This window comes from Neomonachus schauinslandi, chromosome 7 (genome assembly GCF_002201575.2).
Source record: "Neomonachus schauinslandi chromosome 7, ASM220157v2, whole genome shotgun sequence".
Taxonomy (NCBI): Eukaryota; Metazoa; Chordata; class Mammalia; order Carnivora; family Phocidae; genus Neomonachus; species Neomonachus schauinslandi.
Window position 1 is genome coordinate 7,202,108 of NC_058409.1, and position 18,227 is coordinate 7,220,334.

General features: G+C 40.6%; 1 protein-coding gene and 1 pseudogene across 1 annotated transcript in view; one reads left to right on the top strand and one right to left on the bottom strand.

Annotated features, from left to right (window-relative positions):
- Positions 1 to 18,227, top strand: part of PHYKPL (5-phosphohydroxy-L-lysine phospho-lyase) — a 35,281-nt gene that overhangs the window by 9,493 nt on the left and 7,561 nt on the right. The window lies entirely within an intron of this gene.
- On the bottom strand, positions 14,889 to 15,361 carry LOC110591163 (annotated as a pseudogene).

Below are 18,227 nucleotides of genomic sequence, written 5' to 3' on the forward strand. Positions count from 1 at the left end.
AGTGCACATAGTTAGATTATATAAACCTCTGTCCCTGCACGGTTCTCTCCTCATTAACCAGTTAAAGTAACAATAACTTTTATTAATGTCGTAAGCATCCAAGAAGCCATCATTCCAAGTAAAAGTTAGGCCCTGGACGGTAACCTGCATCTACCCATATGGCTGGCTGCCCCACCCCCCCCCCCCCCCCCCATAACCACCTCCGGGTTCATTGTTCATTCTAGTTGTTTTTTATCCTTATAAAAAGTGTATCATGCTGTGTGTTCTCTTGGGAGATTGGTTTTTTGCACCTAACATGATATTACTGAGAGTCGTCCACATTGCTGGTCACCGAAGGTGGACTGCTTCATAATATCCCACTGTCTGAATGTGCCGTGATCTATTTGTCCATTCCTGGTGATGTGCTTTGGGGATGTTCCCATGGTTTTTGCTGCTATAAACAATTTTTATAAGTTTCTATTGTGCACATGCCAGAGTTTTCTTAGGAATAGACCTAAAAGTGGACTTACTGGGTAATGGGGTCTGTGTTCACTCTCCATTTTTAAGAGATGATGACATCTGTTTTCCAAAGTAGTTCACAAGTTAACCACCAGTGGTGGGTAAGAGATTCTATGGGTCTACTTCCTCTCAAACACCTTTTAATGCTCACCAGGCAAGTGGGGTATAAAATGGTAACCCCTCAAATCAGGTAATGGTCTTGACATGACATTGCCTGGTTTCAAATTATGTGAAACATCTTTATGTATTTTTTTTCTTATTTTAATGTAATTCCAGTTAACATACCCTGTAATATTAGTTTCAGATGTACAACGTAGTGATTCAACACTTCATACCTCATCCGGTGCTCATCATAAGTGCACAGCTCAATCCCCTTCACCTACTTCAGCCGTCCCCCACCCCCTCCCCTCTGGTAACCATCAGTTTGTGCTCTGTAGTTAAGAGTCTGTTTCTTGACTTGTCTCTCTCTCTCTTTTTTCCCTTTGCTTGTCTGTTTTGTTTCTTAAATTCCACATGAGTGAAATCATAGTATTTTGTCTGTCTCTGACTTATTTCGTTTAGCCTCATACTCTCTAGGTCCATCCATATTGTTGCAAATGGCAAGATTTTGTTCTTTTTTATGGATGAATAATATTCCATTGCATAAATATACCACTTCTTCTTTATGCATTCATCGGTCAGTGGACACTTGGGCTGCTTTCATATCTTGGCTATTATAAATAATCCTGCTAGGGTGCCTGGGTGGCTCAGTTGGTTAAGCAACTGCCTTCGGCTCAGGTCATGATCCTGGAGTCCCGGGATCAAGTCCCGCATCGGGCTCCCTGCTTGGCAGGGAGTCTGCTTCTCCCTCTGACTTTACCCCCTCTCGTGTTCTCTCTCTCATTCTCTCTCTCTCGCTCTCGCTCCCAAATAAATAAAATCTTTAAAAATAAATAAATAAATAAATAATCCTGCTATAGGGACGCGTGGGTGGCTCAGTCGTTAAGTGTCTGCCTTCAGCTCAGGTCATGATCCCAGGGCCCTGGACTCATGACCTGAGCCAAAGTCAGACGCTGAACTGACTGAGCCACCCAGGCACCTCTTGAATCTTTTTTAAAACTTGAGGTATGACTGACATATTAGTTTCAGGTACACAACATAATGATTCGATATTTATCTCAAAATGATCACCAAAACAAGTCTAGTTAACATCCATCACCACACATAGTTACAGATTTTTTTTCTTACAGTGAGAATTTCTAAGGTCTACTCTCTTAGCAACTTTCAAAAATACGGTAGAGTGTTATTACCTATAGTCCCCATTCTGCACATTTTACCCCCAGAACTTATTTATTGTAACTGGAAGTTTGTACCTTTTGACGAACTGCACTCATTTCACCCATCCTCCACCACCACCACCTGTGGCAACTACCGATACGTTCTCTGGATCAAAGCATTCCATTTTGGGTTTGTTTTTTGCCTTTTTTTTTTTTTTTAAGATTTTATTTCTTTGAGAGAGAGAGCACGAGCAGGGCGGAGAGCAGCAGGTGGAGGCAGAGAGAGAAGCAGACTCCCCACTGAGCAGGGAGCCCAATGCGGGGCTCGATCCCAGGACCCTGAGATCGTGACCTGAGCCAAAGGCAGACGCTTAACCAACTGAGCCACCCAGGCACCCCTGTTTTTTGCTTTTTGTTTTGATTCCACAAGTAAGTGAGATGCAGAATTTGTCTTTCTCTATCGGACTGATTTCACTTAACATAATGTCCTCAAGGTACAAGGCATGCTGTCACAAATAGCAAGATTTCCTTCCTTTTTATGGTGGGACCATATTCCATTGTGTATATATACTGCATTTTCTGTATCCATTCAACCATGTGTGGACACTTAGGTTGCTTCTATGTCTTGGCTATTGAAAATAGTGCTGTTGGGGCGCCTGGGTGGCTCAGTCGGTTGGGTGTCTGCCTTCAGCTCAGGTCATGATCCCGGGGTCCTGGAATTGAGCCCCACGTTGGGCTCCCTGCTCAGCGGGAAGCCTGCTTCTCCCTCTCCTACTCCCCCTGCTTGTGTTCCTGCTCTCGCTCTCTCTCTCTCTGTCAAATAAATAAATAAAATCTTTTAAAAAGAGAGAGAGAAGAAAAAGAAAATAGTGCTGCAATTGACACGGGAGTGCAGATATCTCTTCAAGATAATGCGTTTTCGTTTCCTTCTGATATATACCCAGAAGTGGAATTTCTGGATCATATGGTAGCTCTATTTTTAATTTTTTTTTTTTTTTTTTTTTTTAAAGATTTTTATTTATTTATTCATGAGAGACAGAGAGAGAGAGAGGCAGAGGGAGAAGCAGGCTCCCAAGGAGCAGAGAGCCCGATGCGGGACTTGATCCGAGGACCCTGGGATCATGACCTGAGCCGAAGGCAGACGCTTAACCATCTGAGCCACCCAGGCGCCCCACTATTTTTAATTTTTTGAGGAACCTCCATACTGTTTTTCAGAGTGGCTGCCCCAATTTACATTCCCACCAACAGTGCACGAGGATTCCCTTTCTCCACATCTTCGCCAACACTTGCTATTTCTTGTCTTTTCGGTAATAGCCATTCTCAGAGGTTGTGAGGCGATATCTCATTGTGGTTTTGATGCTGAGTGATGTTGGGCACCTTTTCGTGTACCTATTGGCCATCTGTATGTCTTTTCAGGAAAATGTCTATTCAGATATTCTGCCCATTTTAATCGTATTCTTCGTTTTTTGGCTATTGACTTGTATGAAATCTTTATGTTTTGGATATTCTCTCCTTATCAAATAAACGATTTGCAAATATTATCTCCCATTTGGTCAACTGCCTTTTCATTTTGTGGGTGGTTTCCTCTGCTCTGCAGAAGCTTTTTAGTTTGATGTAGTCCCATTTGTTTATTTCTGCTTTCTGTTGCCTTTGCTTTTGATGTTCAATCCAAAAAGTTGCCAAGAATGATGTCAAGGAACTTACCATGTATGTTTTCTCCCAGGAGTTTTATGGTTTCAGGTCTTACATTCAAATCTTTAATACATTTTGAGTTAATTTTTATACATGGTGTAAAATAGTAGTCCAGTTTTCTAGGAATTGAATCTATCATAAGGAATAATTTTTTCCTAATAATGACTTTGGCTCTTAAATTGTATTTTATCTGATGTTGTAAAGCTGCTCCAGCTCTCGATTAGCTTTAGGTATGTTTGTTTTAACAAGCATGTATCTAGAATTTGGTTTTTTGTCCAAATCTGTCAATATTTGACTTTAAAGTGATTACTTTAGACAATTTAAGTTTAATGTAACTATTGATGTATTTAGGCCTCTTGCTAACACCTTCATTTATAATTTCAGTTTATCATATTTTTCTGTCTCTTTTAATCCTTCCTATTTTATTTGGTATCTGTATTAAAAGTATTTCATCCCGGGCGCCTCGGTGGCTCAGTCAGTTGTCTACCTTCAGCTTGGGTCATGATCCCAGGGTCCTGGGATCGAGCCCCACATCGGGCTCCCTGCTCAGTGGAGTCTACTTCTCCCTCTCCCTCACCCTCTGCTGCTCTCCCTGCTTGTGTTCTCTGTCAAATGAATAAATAAATAAAATCTACCAAAAAAAAAAATGTATTTCATCCCAAATTATTTTCAGTGCAAGCCTTTATATTGCAAACCTTCTGAAATCTTGTGTGCTTAGGAATATTTTTATCAGGCCCTCATATTTATATATTTTAATTTTTTTAAAGATTTTATTTATTAGTGAGAGAACACGCAAATGAGAGCACAGACGGGGAGCGGCAGAGAGAGGGAGAAGCAGGCCTCCCGCTGAACAGGGAGCCCGATGTGGGGCTCGATCCCAGGACCCTGAGATCATGACCCGATCTGAAGGCGGACACTTAACTGACTGAGCTACCAAGGCACCCCCATATTTATATATTTTAACTAAATATAAAATCTAGGTCCTATTTTCCTCCAACATGTTAAAAGTATATTCCATTGTAACCCTGCATATAGTATTGATATAGATAAAGCTGAAATCATCCATTCTTTTTCAGTTGAAATATAATTTACATACTCATAAAATTCACTCTTTTAAATACAACTGGGGCACCTGGGTGGCCCAGTCGGTTAAGCGGCTGCCTTCAGCTCAGGTCATGACCTCAGGGTCCTGGTCTTGAGTTCCGCATCAGGCTCCCTCCTCATCGGGGAGCCTGCTTCTCCCTCTGCCCCTCCCCCCACTCGTGGATGTACACACTCTCTCTTATAAACAAATAAATATCTAATAAATAAATACAAATTCAGGGGCACCTGGCTGGCTCAGTCAGAAGAGCGTGCAACTCTTGATCTCGGGGTCGTGAGTTCAAGCCTCATGTTGTGTGTAGGGATTACTTCAACACATAAATAAACTTTAAATACAGATTCATTGGGTTCAAATTCACATACAAATCAGTGGTGTTTAGTGTACTCATTAAGTTGTGCAACCACCATTACTGTCTTAATTCTGGAACATTTTCATCACCCAAAATGCAGCCCCATTAGCAGTCACTCCCCCATCGCCTTCTCTCTCTCAGTCCTGGCAGTCACTAACCTTCTTTCTGTCTTGACAGATTTACCTATTCTTGACATTTCATATAAATGGAATCACAAAAACGTGATCTTTTGTGTCTGACTTCTGCCATGTAGCCTAATACTTTCAAGGTTCATCCATGTTCTAGCATGAATCAGTAGTTCATTCTTTTTTAGGGATGAATAATAATCCCATTGTATGAATATGCCACATTTCACTTATCCCTTCTTCGCTTAATGAACATTTGGGTCGTTTCCCCTTCTTGGCTATTATGAATAATGCTGCAGTGAACATTTGCATCCATGTGTTTGTTTGGACATATATTTTCTGTTCTACTGAGTATGTCCCTATGAGTGGAATTGCTAGATCATATGGCAACCCTAGGTTTAACTTTTTGAGGATTGACAGACTTTTTTCAAGTAGCTGTACCACTTTACATGCCCACCAACAATGTTATGAGGGTTCCAGTTCCTCTGTATCCTCTCCAGCATTTGTAATTTTCCGTCTTTTATTATAGCCATCCCAGTGAGTGCAAAATAGTATTTCATTGTGATTTGCATTTCCCTCGTGGCTAATGATGTTGAGCATCTTTTTATGTGGTTATTGACCATTCGTATATATCCTTTGGAAAATGTCTACTCATGTCCTTTGCCCATTTTTAAATTGGGTTACTTGTTTCTTTTTGCTGAATTGTAAGAATTCTGTTATCAATTGTAAGAAATCTTTATCTTTAACTGTAAAAATTCTTATCAGATAATTTGGAAGTATTTGCTCCCATTTCTGAGTTGTCTTTTCACTTTCTTCGTAGTCTCCTCTGAAGCACAAAGGTTTTTAATTTTGTTGGAGTCCAATTTATTTTTTCTTTGCTTGCTAGTGCTTTGGAGTCCTATCTAACAAACCACTGCCTAATCCAAGGTCATGAAGATTTACACTTTTACTTTCTTCTAAGGATTTTATAATTTTAGCTTTTAAACTTAGGTCTTTGGTTTATTTCAACCTAATATTTTGCATATGGGATGAGGTGGGGTAACTTGACTCACTTGCATGTGGATACCAGTTGTCCCAACACCATTTGCTGAAAAGACTATTTTTATCCCATTGAATGGTCTTGGTACCCTGGTCAAAGATGCTTGGTACCCAGCATCAAAAGCTAAAATAAGCAAATAGGATTACATCAAATTAAAAAGCTTTTGTACAGAGAAGAAAACTATCAAAAAAACAAAAAGGCAGCGTACTGATTGGGAGACGATATTTGCAAATCAGACATCTAGTAAGGGGTTAATATCCAAAATATGTAAAGAATTTACACAACATAAAAACAAAAAAACACAGTTGAAAAAATGGACAGAAGACCTGAATAGACATTTTTCCAAAGAAGACATACAGATGGTCAACGAACACATTAAAAGATACTGAACATCACTCATCATCAGGGAAATGCAGATCAAAACCACAATGAGATATCTCCTCACGCCTGTCAGCATGGCTGTTATCAGAAAGACAAAAAAATAACAGGTGTTGGCGAGGATATGGAGAAAAGGGAACCCTTGTGCACTCACTGTTGGTGGGAATGTACATTGGTGCAGCCACTATGGAAAACAGTGCAGAGGGTCCTGGAAAAAGTTAAAATAGAACCACTGTATGACCCAGCAATTCCACTTCTAGCAATTTATCTGAAGAAAATTAAAACCAATCCAAAAAGACCTATGTACTGCTGTGTTCATTGCAACATTATTTATAAGAGCTACGATAGAGGAAGCAGCCCATCAGTTGATGAATGGATAAAGAAGATGTAGTGTGAGGGGCGCCTGGGTGGCTCAGTCGTTAAGCGTCTGCCTTCGGCTCGGGTCATGATCCCAGGGTCCTGGGATCGAGCCCCGCATCCGGCTCCCTGCTCCGTGGGGAGCCTGCTTCTCCCTCTCCCACTCCCCCTGCTTGCGTTCTCTCTCTCGCTGTGTCTCTCCCTGTCAAATAAATAAAATCTTAAAAAAAAAAAAAAAAAGATGTAGTGTGTGTGTATGTGCGCGCATGCCTGGGTAGTTCAGTCAGTTGTAACTTCTCTTACACACACACACACACACAATGGAATTTTATTCAGCCATAAAAAAGGAATGAAATCTTGCCATCTGAAACAACACAGATGGAGATGGAGGGCATAATGCTAATGAAATAAGCCAGTCAGAGAAAGACAAATACCATATGATTTCACTTTTATATGGAATCTAAAAACAATTGATTGAGTTTTCTGAGTTTTTATATATTTTGGATATTAACTCCTTATGAGATGTTATTTGCATATCTTCTGCCATTTGGTAGGTTTTGTTTTGTTTTTTTTTTAAGATTTTATTTATTTATTTGAGAGAGAGAGAATGAGAGACAGAGAGCATGAGAGGGAGGAGGGTCAGAGGGAGAAGCAAACTCCCCGCCGAGCAGGGAGCCCGATGCGGGACTCGATCCCAGGACTCCAGGATCATGACCTGAGCCGAAGGCAGTCACTTAACCAACTGAGCCACCCAGGCGCCCCATTTGGTAGGTTTTATTGATGATTTCCTTCACTGTGCAAAAGTTTTCAATTTGATGTAGTCCCAATTGTTTATTTTTGCTTTTGTTGTCCTTCTCTAGATCCAAAACGGTATTGCTTAAACAAATGTCCAAGAGTTTACTGCCTATTTTCTTCTAGGAGTTTTATAGTTTTACATCTTATATTTAAATCTTTAATCCATTTTGAGCTTAGTTTTATATATGATGTAAGAAAGTGGTCCAGTTTTTCTAACACCGTTCATTGAAGAGATTGTCTTTTCCCCATTGTATATTCTTGCCTCCTTTGTTGTAGATTAATTGGCCATATAAGTGTGATTTTGTTTCTGGGCTCTCTATTCTGATCTATTCATCTATGTGTTTGGTTTTGTGCCAGTACCATACTGTTTTGATTACTATAATTTGTAGTATAGTTTGAAATCTGGGAGCATGATGCCCCCAGCTTTGTTCCTCTGTCTCAAGGTTGCTTTGGCTCTTCAGAGTCTTTTGTGGTTCCATACAAATTTTAGGATTATTTGTTCCAGTTTTGTGAAAAATGTCATTGGGTATTTTGATAGGGATTGCATTGAATCTGTAGATTGCTTTTGATAGTATGGACATTTTAATAATATTCCTCCAATCCATGAGCACTGTATGTCTTATCATTTATTTGTGTCATCTTCAATTTCTTTCATCATTGTCTTAACCATTTTCAGACTACAGGTGTTTCATCTCCTCAAATTTATTCCTAGTTATTCTTTTTGATGCAATTGTGAATGGGATAGTTTCCTTAATTTCTGCAATAGTTTGTTACTAGTAGATGAAAACACAACAGGGGCGCTTGGGTAGTGCAGTCGCTTCAATACCCAACTCTTGGTTTTGGCTAGAGTCATGATCTCAGGGTTGTGGGATTGAGCCCCACGTCAGGGTCTAGGCTCAGCGGGGAGTCTCCTTAAGATTCTCCCTACCCTTCATCCTTCTCTCTCACTCTCTAAAATAAATAAATAAATCTTAAAAAAAAAAAAGGGGGGAAAGAACAGATTTCTATACATTTTGTATCCTGCAACTTTACTGAATTCCATTAAACTAATAGTTTTTGGGTGCAGGCTTTACAGTTTCCTATATTGTAGTAGCTCATCTGTGAATAGTGACAGTTTTACTTCTTCCTTTCCAATATGGATGCCTTTTATTTCCTTTTCTTGCCTGACTGCTATGGCTAGGACCTGCAAGTACTGTGTTCAATAAAAGTGGCAAGGGTGAGCGTCCTTGTCGTGTTCCTAATCTTAGGAAAAAACTTTCAACTTTTCACTATTAAGTATGTTGTTAGCTGTGGGTTTGTCATATATGGCCTTTATCATGTTGAGGTATGTTGCATCTATACCCACCTTTTTTAGAGTTTTTATCATGAATAGATGTTGAATTTTTTCAAATGCTTTTTCATCTTTTGAGCTGATTGGATGATTTTTATTCTTTGTCTTGTTAATGTGGTGTATTACATTGAATGATTTGCAGATATTGAACCATCCTTGCATCCTGGGAATAAGTCCCATTTGATCATGGTGTATGATCCTTTTAATGTATTAACTGAATTTGCTTTACTAATATTTCATTGAGGATTTTTGCATCTATGTTCATCAGGGATATTGGCTTGTAATTTTATTCTTTTTTTTTTTTTTAACAATGTCTTTGATTTAGGTATCACAGTAATACTGGCCTCATAAATAAGTTTGGAAGCATTCCTTCCCTTTCAGTTTTTTGAAATAAATTGAAATTTGGGGAAGGATAAGTATTAACTCTTTAAATGTTTGGTAGAGGGGCGCATTGGTTAAGCATCTGCCCTCGGCTCAGGTCATGATCCCAGGGTCCTGGGATTGAGTCCCACTTTGGCCTCCTTGCTCAGTGGGAAGCCTGCCTCTCCCTCTGCCCCTCCCCCTGCTTGTGCTCTCTCTTCTCTCTCTCTGTAAAATAAATAAATAAAATCTTTAAAAATAAATACATAAAAATAAATATTTGGTAGAATTCACCTGTGAAGCTCTCCGGTCTCAGACTTTTGGTTTTGGGGAGTTTTTGGATTACTGATTAAATTTCATTACTAGTAATAATCTGTTCAGGTTTTCTGCTTCCTGATACAGTCTTGGAAGATTGGATATCTCTAGGAATTTATCCATTTCTTCTAGGTTGTCCAATTTATTGGCATATAATTGTTCATGAAAATCTTTTATGATCCTTTGTATTTCTGTGGTATCGGTTGTAACTTCTCTTTCACTGCTAATTTTATTTGTTCCTCTCTCTTTTTTCTTGACAAGTCTGGCTATAGATTTTTCAGTTTTGTTTATTTTTTTAAAGAGCCAGCTCTTAATTTCATAGATCTTTTCTATTTTTTTCTTTTTAATCTCTATTTTATTTACTTCCACTCTGATCTTTATTTTCTTCCTTCTACTAACTTTGGGCTTTGTTCTTTTTTTCCTCATTCCTTTAGGTATGAGGTTAGATTGTTGATTTAAGATTTTTCCTGTTTCTTGATATGGATCTGTGTCACTATACTTCCCTCTTAGAACTGCTTTTGCGGTTTCTCATAGATTTTGGACCATTGTGTTTTCATTTTGTCTCAAGGTTTTTTTTATTTCCTCTTTGATTTATTCATTGACCCATTGGTTGTTTAATAGCACCTTGTTTAGCCTCCATGTGTTTGTGTTTCTTCCAATTCTTTTATTGTAATTGATTTCTACTTTCATACTGTTGTGGTTGGAAAAGATGCTCAATGTTAAATTTATTGAGACTTGTTTTATGGCCTTGTGATCTGTACTGGAGAATGTTCCATGTGCACTTAAGAAAAATGTGTGTTTTGCTGTTTTTTGATGGAATATTCTGAATGTTCTGTTAAGTCCATGTGGTCTAATGTGTCATTCAATGCCAGTGTTTCCTTATTTTCTGTCTGGATGATCTCTCCATTGATGTAAGTGGGGTGTTAAAGTCTTCCTACTATTATTGTATTACCATCAGTTTCTCCCTTTGCATATGTTAACATTTGCTTTATATATTTAGGTGCACCTACATTGGAAGCATAAATATTTACAAGTGTTTTATCTTCTTGTTGGATTGATCCCTTTATTATATAATACCTTTCTTTGTCTCTCATTACAGTTTTTGTTTTAAAGTCTATTTTGTCTGGGGTGCTTCGGTGGCTCAGTCAGTTAAGCGTCTGCCTTCGGCTCAGGTCATGATCTCAGGGTCCTGGGATCGAGACCCACGTCAGGCTTCTGCTCAGTGGGGAGTCTGCTTCTCCCTCTCCCTCTACCCCTCCCCCTGCTCATGCTTGCAGTCTCTCGCTCTCTCAAATAAATAAATCTTTTTTTTTAAGATTTTATTTATTTATTCATGAGAGACAGAGAGAGAGAGAAGCAGAGGAAGAGGGAGAAGCAGGGAGCCCAGTGCGGGACTTGATCCCAGGACCCTGGGATCATGACCTGAGCCGAAGGCAGATGCTTAGCTGACTGAGCCGCCCAGGTGCCCCAATAAATAAAATCTTTGAAAAAATAAAGTCTATTTTGCCTGATATAATAATTGCTACGCCAGCTTTCTTTTCACTTCAATTTGCGTGGAATATCCTTTTCCATCTCTTTAAGTTTATATATCTTTAATGCTGAAGTGAGTCTCTTGTAGGCAGCATGTAGATGGGTCCTGGGTTTTTTTTAATCTATTCAGCTACCCTGTGTCTTTTGATTGGATCATTTAGTCCATTTACAGTGATTATTGATAGGTATGTATTTACTAACATTTTGTTTGCTGTGTTCTGGTTGTTTTTGCAGTTCTTTTCTATTACTTTTTCTCTTATTCTCTTCCCTTGTGATTTGATGACTTTAGTGTTATGTTTAGATTCCTCTCTGTTTATTTTTTGTGTATCTATTATAGGTTTTTGGTTTGTGGTTACCATGAGGTTCATATATAACAACCTGTGTGTAGCAGTCTATTTTCAGTTGGTGGTTAAGTTCAGACTCATTCTAAAAATACCACATTTGGGGTTGCCTGGGTGGCTTAGTCAGTTAAGTGTCTACCTTCAGCTCAGGTCAAGATCTCCAGGTCCTAGGATTGAGCCCCGCATCAGGCTCCCTGCTCAGTGGGAACTCTGCTTCTCCCTCTGCCGCTCCCCCTGCTCCTGTGCTCATGCTTGTTCGCTCTCTCTCTCTCTCTCCCTCCCCCCCATTCCCTTCCTCCCTCCTCCTCCCTCTCAAATAAATAAAATCTTTAATAAATACACAAACCACATTTTACTCCCCCCAACCCACGCACACATACATTTTGTTTTTGATATCATATTTTACATCTATTTTGTGTATTCATTAATTGTTGCAGATGTAGTTGATTTTAGTACTTTTGTCTTTAACCCTCATTAGTTTTATAAGTGGCTCAGCTTGCCAGTGAGATTTTTTTCTTTCATATATTTCCTTATTTCTAGTTACTGTCTTTTCTGCTCGAAGAAGTTCCTTTAATATTTTTTGTGAAGCCAGTTTAGTGGTGATGAACTTCTAGCTTTTGCTGTCTGGGAAATTCTTTTATCTCTGCCTGTGTTCTGAATGATAACCTTGCCAGGTAGAGTATTCTTGATTGTAAGGTGTTTTTTTTTTTTCCTTTTGGCACTTTGAATATATTGTGCCACTGTCATCTAGCCTACAAAGTTTCTGCTGAAAATTCAGCTGATAGTCTTATCAGGGTTCCCTTATACATATCTAGTTGCTTTTCTCTTGCTTTTCTCTTTACTTTTAATTGTTGACATTTTAATGATAATGTGTCTTGGTGTGGGTCTCTTTGGGTTCATCTTAACTTGGACTTTCTGTGCTTTCTGGACCTGTATGTTTCTTCTGCCAGGTTAGGGAAGTTTTCAGCCATTATTTCTTCAAATAGGTGTTTTGTCTCTTGACTCTCTCTTCTCCTTCTGGGACTGCAGTCAGTGAATGTTAGTACACTTGATATTGTCCCAGAGGTCCCTTAAACTATCCTCCTTTTTTTAAAAATTCTTTTTTCTTTTTTACTGTCCTAATTGGACGATTTCCATTACCCTGTCTTCCAGATCACTGGTCCATTCTTCTGTATCATCTAATCTGTTGTTTATTCCCTCAAGTGCGTATTTCATTTTTAGTATTGTATTCTTTGGCTCTGATTGGTACTTTTTTTTATTTTCTCTCTCTTTGTTGAAGTTCTCACCATGGTTATCCTTTCTTCTCCCAAGTTTGGTAAGCATCTTTATGACCATTACTTTGAACTCTTTATTGGGTAGATTAGTAGATAAGCATCTACTTTTGGTTTTTATTGCTCTTTTTTATGGTTTCTTAAAGTGGAAAGAACTGCAAAAACAACCAGAACACAGCAAACAATTCTAATTCTTTTTCTGGGGTTTTGTCTTATTCCTTCATTTGGAACATGTTCCTCTGTCTCCTCCTTTTGCTCAGTTCTCTGTTTGTATGCATTAGATAGTTCAACTACATCTCCCCATCTTGAAGGAGTGGCCTTATGTAGAAGATGTCCTGTGGGGCCCAGAAGTGCAATCCCTCCTGGCCAACAAGACCCAGGTGCTCCAGGGGTGTCCTCTGTGTGGGCTGTGTGCACCCTTGTGTTGTGGCAGGCCTGCAACTCCTGTGGGCGTGCTGTTGGGTGGGGCTGGTCCCTGCCCAGCTGGTATTGCTGTGAGCATGCTGGTGGGAGGGGCTATCATTCAGCTGTGAAACCCAGCTGAGGTGCATGGTTGCATAGGGTTAGCAGTCTGGAGGGAGGATTCCAGAATGGTACCTACCAGTGCCAGGATCAGATCAGAACAGAGGATAGCAAAAATGGCTGCCACCACTGTCTCAGTCCTCGAAGAGTGGCCCAACTGCCTCCTATGTTTCCAACAGACCCTCCAAGATTAGTAAGTGGGACTCCTTCACCTGTGGTCCAGGTACCTTTCGATCTCGTGTTTTGCACTGGTTTTCGAGTCAAGTTGATCTATATGTAAGCTTTTTAAGAGAGAGTTTTCATTTCCCTGTAGTTCTAGAGTTTTCTGAGATGTACTCCCTGTTGGTTTTAAAAGCTAGGTGTTTGGGGATCTTGTCTCTTTTGTTCGGGATCTAAGGGTTGGAGTGCCTGATGTGGCGCTCAAATCGCTCACTCCTCAGGGAAAAGTTGTGGGCCTTTAAGATCCCTCCTGACTGTGGAATGCTGCCCCTGGGGTATGGTTTTTTCCTTTAGTGAGAGTATATCTCTGTCTCTGCTATCTGTCTCAGTGCTGTCCCTTCTTGCAGAGGCTCTGTTCATCCAGTTTCTCGGTCCCCTTCAGAGGGAATTATCCTATAGGTAGTTGTAGATTTGTTGTGTCCTGGGGAGGAGGTAAGCTCAGGATCTTCCTACACCTCCATCTTGAACCTTTCCTCCACATCTGTATTATTAAGAGATACTGATCTGTAGTTTTCTTTTGATGTCTTTGTCAGGTTTTGGTATCATGGTGTAATATTGGCCTCAAAAAATGAGCCGAGAGGGGCGACTGGGTGGCTCAGTCATTAAGCGGCTGCCTTCGGCTAGGGTCATGATCCCAGGGTCCTGGGATCGAGCCCCGCATCGGGCTCCCTGCTCTGCGGGAAGCCTGCTTCTCCCTCTCCCACTCCCCCTGCTTGTGTTCCTTCTCTCGCTGTGTCTCTCTCTGTCAAATAAATAAATAAAAATCTTTAAAAAAAAAAAATGAGCTGAGAAATGTTTATGCCCCTTCTGTTTTCTGGAAGGCTTTTCAAAGGATTGGTGCTAATTCTTCTTTAAACACTGTGGTAGAATTCACCAGTGGAGCCATCTGGTTCTAGGCTTTTCTTTATGGGAACTTATTACTAATTTTTCCTTTTTACTTGCACACATCTATTAGATTTTCTGTTTCTTCTTGAGTCAGCGTCAGTATATTTTATCTTTTAGGAATTTGTGCATTTCATCTTAGTTATCTAGCTTGTTGACATACATTTGTTCATATTATTCCCTTATAATACTTTTTGCTTCTTTAAGTTTGTTAGTTTGGTAGTGATGGGTCCTCTTTCATTCCTGATTTTAGAATTTGAGTCTTTATGTTGGTCATTCTAGCTGAAGTTGGTCAATTTTATTGATCTTCTCAAAGAACCCACTTTTGATTTTGTTGGGTTTTTTTTATTTTTCTGTATTTCTATTTTTTTTTTAAAGATCTTATTAATACAGTATTTATTTGTCTTCCCTCTGTCAAACCCTGAGCCAACCACTTTCCCCAGGCTGCCTGGGGAGGTATAGGAAAAGGAACATACAGGGCAGACAAGACACGGGAGAAAGACCTATGGGAGGTGGAGACGTCTCCTTCACATGGCGAAGAGGTTGAGAAAGGCCACCATCAGGCAGAAGAGCCCCATGGCCTCCGAGAGGGCAAAGCCCAGAATGGCGTAGAAGAGCTGTTGCTTCAGAGAGGGAGTCCTGGCATAACCAACGATGAGGCTCCCAAACACAGTCCCAATTCCAGCCCCAGAGCCAGCCACCCCTACCGTGGCAGCCCCAGCCCCAATGAACTGGACTGCTGTGCGCGTGTCCCTTGAAATGGCACTGGTTTGGAAGCTGCGGCTAGAAATAAGTGAGGTCAGGGGATGTGGGGCTGCCAGGCCGCTGAGGCTCTTGTAGGTACCTCATCCGTCAGTGTCTCTAGTGCTTTTAGTACAGCTGCAGACAGTGATGGGCTCAGCAGCTGGGAGGTGCTCCTGACCAAGAAGGGGGTGGAGACGAACTTTGCACCGGCGGACATTTTCAGGGGATGAGGGGCCGTGGAAGGAGAGCTGCTCCCAGTGCAGCGAAATGTATTTCTGTTTATTTCCACTTCAGTCTTTAGGATTCCCTTCCTTCTTGCTTTTGGTTTTGATTGCTCTTTTTTATGGTTTCTTTTTTTTTTTTTTTTTAAGATTTTCTTTATTTATTCATGAGAGATAGAGAGAGAGAGGCAGAGGCAGAGGGAGAAGCAGGCTCCCCGCGGAGCAGGGAGCCCGATGCAGGGCTGGATCCCAGGACCCTGAGATCATGACCTGAGTCGAAGGCAGACACTTAACCATCTGAGCCACCCAGGCGCCGTAAAAAAAAATTTTTTTTTAAGATTTTATTTATTTCTCAGAGAGAGAGCAAGAGAGAGAGACAGTGAGAGAGGGAACACGAGCAGGGGGAGTGGGAGAGGGAGAAGCAGGCTTCCCACAGAGCAGGGAGCCTGATGCGGGGCTCGATCCCAGGACCCTGGGACCATGACCTGAGCTGAAGGCAGACGCTTAACCAACTGAGCCACCCAGGCGTCCCTCTTTTTTATGGTTTCTTAAAGTGGAAAGTTAGATTATTCATTTGAGATCTTTCTTTTTTAACATACATGTTTACAGACAGAAATTTTCACATTAGTACTACTTTGGCTGCATCCTGTAAGTTTTGCTAGGTTTTCCTTTTCATTAATCTATATTTTTAAATCTCCTTGTGACTTCTTTGATCCACTGGTGCACTTGGGAAGTGTTTTTTTCTGCTTTTTTGGAGTGTTCTGTATGTGTCTGTTAGGTCTAGTCAGCTTATAGTGTTGTTCAAATCCCCTATTTCTGTGTTGATCTGTATAGTTCTATCAGTTACTGAAAATGAGAGACTGAACTGTCCATTTGTCACTGAATGGTACATTTCTGCTTTCACTTCTGTCAGTTTTTGCTTTACGTATTTTGAGGCTGTTTTTAAGTACAAATGTGTCTGTAATGGTTATATCCTTTTGATAGATTAACTCTTGGCATTATGAAATGTTTCTCTATGTTGCTAATACCAATTTTAATCTGCAAGTCTCTTATGTCTGATATTGGTACAGCTACTTCAACTCTTCTGGTTACTGTTTGCATGGTGTATCTTCACCCTTTTGCTTTCAACCTCTTTGTGTCTTTACCAGTGCTCTTTATTCATGTGGATTTGAGTTACTATCTGATGTCTTTTTTTTTAAGATTTTATTTACTTGTCAGAGAGAGAGAGAGAGAATGAGCACAAGCAGGGGGAGTGGGAGAGGGAGAAGCAGGCTTCCTGCTGAACAGGGAGCCCGATGCGGGACTCGATCCCGGGACTCCAGGATCATGACCTGAGCCGAAGGCCGTCGCTTAACCAACTGAGCCACCCAGGCGCCCGATCTACTTATTTTATAACTGGAAATGTGTTAGCTTTTGACCACCTTTACCCATTTCTCCCACCCTCTTTGTCTTTGTGTGTCTTTCTCTCTCCTCTCCTTCTGGGACTCCCATATGCAAATGTTGGTTTGCTTCATTGTGTCCCATGGGTTGCCGAAGCTCTGTTCATTTCTTCTTTCTGGTTGGACCAGACAGTCTCAGTTGACATTATCTTCAAATTTGTTGATTCCTTCATCTGTTTGCCCAGATCTGTTGTTGAGCCTCTCTGGTGAATTTTTCATTACAGTTACTGTGCTTTTCAACTCCAGAATTTCTATTTAGTTCTTTTTAAAAATTTCTCTTTAATGATATTCATGTTTGGTGAGACATCTTCATGCTTTGCTTTTTAGTTCTTGCAGTATGGTTTCCTTTAGTTGTTTTAATACATGCATAACATCTGATTTAATGTCTTTGTCTAATAAGACTGCCATCTTGGCTTCCAGCCAAGCAGCTTACAACTCTGTCTCAGCCTACAACTTGTCTAAGCTCACCACCGGCAAGAGCTTAGAGTTTTTCAGGTCTTTCCTGAACATGCACATGGCACAGGGCATGCGCATAGCCCTATGTGTATGCATGACCTTCTGGATGCCCAGGACTATGTCAGAACTTGTTCATTTTCCTCCTCTTGCTCCTCTGGGGTGATCTTGGGGCAATGACCTACCTACTGTGCTAGTTCAGCATCTTGGCTGGGTCATGATTCTAAACAAAAGATGCTATTAATACGTACACTCCACCTTTTAACAAGTTCGTGGTTAATAATATTATACAAGAAGTAGCCTCAATCCATCCTCTGTGTCCGTTCCACACATAATTTGTTTTGGACGTATCAGAAATCTGCCTCATGGCAGAATCACCTAGGAAGCTTTGTATGATCTCAAATACGGGGCTCTGCACACCCAGTTTGAAGATGATCTAGAGGATGCAACTATACACCCTTTAGAATGGCTGCAGTTAAAAAGACTGACAATTCCAAATCATTTTGAGGGTGGGAGCTCCTGGAATTTTGTAGGCTAATGGTGGGAATGTAATACGATACGACTACCTCGGGAAAGTCTCCCAGTTTCTTTAGAAAGCTATTACATTTATGATTACAACCCAGCAATTCCACTCCTAGGTTTTACCCAAGAGAAATGAGGACATCTGTTTACACCGAGATTTGTTATAAGTGTTTTTTTTTTTTTTTAAGATTTTATTTATTTGACAGAGAGAGAGACAGCGAGAGAGGGAACACAAGCAGGGGGAGTGGGAGAGGGAGAAGCAGGCTTCCCGCCGAGCAGGGATGTGGGGCTCGATCCCAGGACCCTGGGACCATGACCTGAGCCGAAGGCAGAGGCTTAACGACTGAGCCACCCAGGCGCCCTGTTATAAATGTTCTTAAACAGCTTTATTCGTAGTAGCCAAAAATCAAAATAACCAAGGGACCACTAACAGGAGATTGGATAAACAAAGGATGGTACGTCCATACAGTGGGATACTATGCACCAG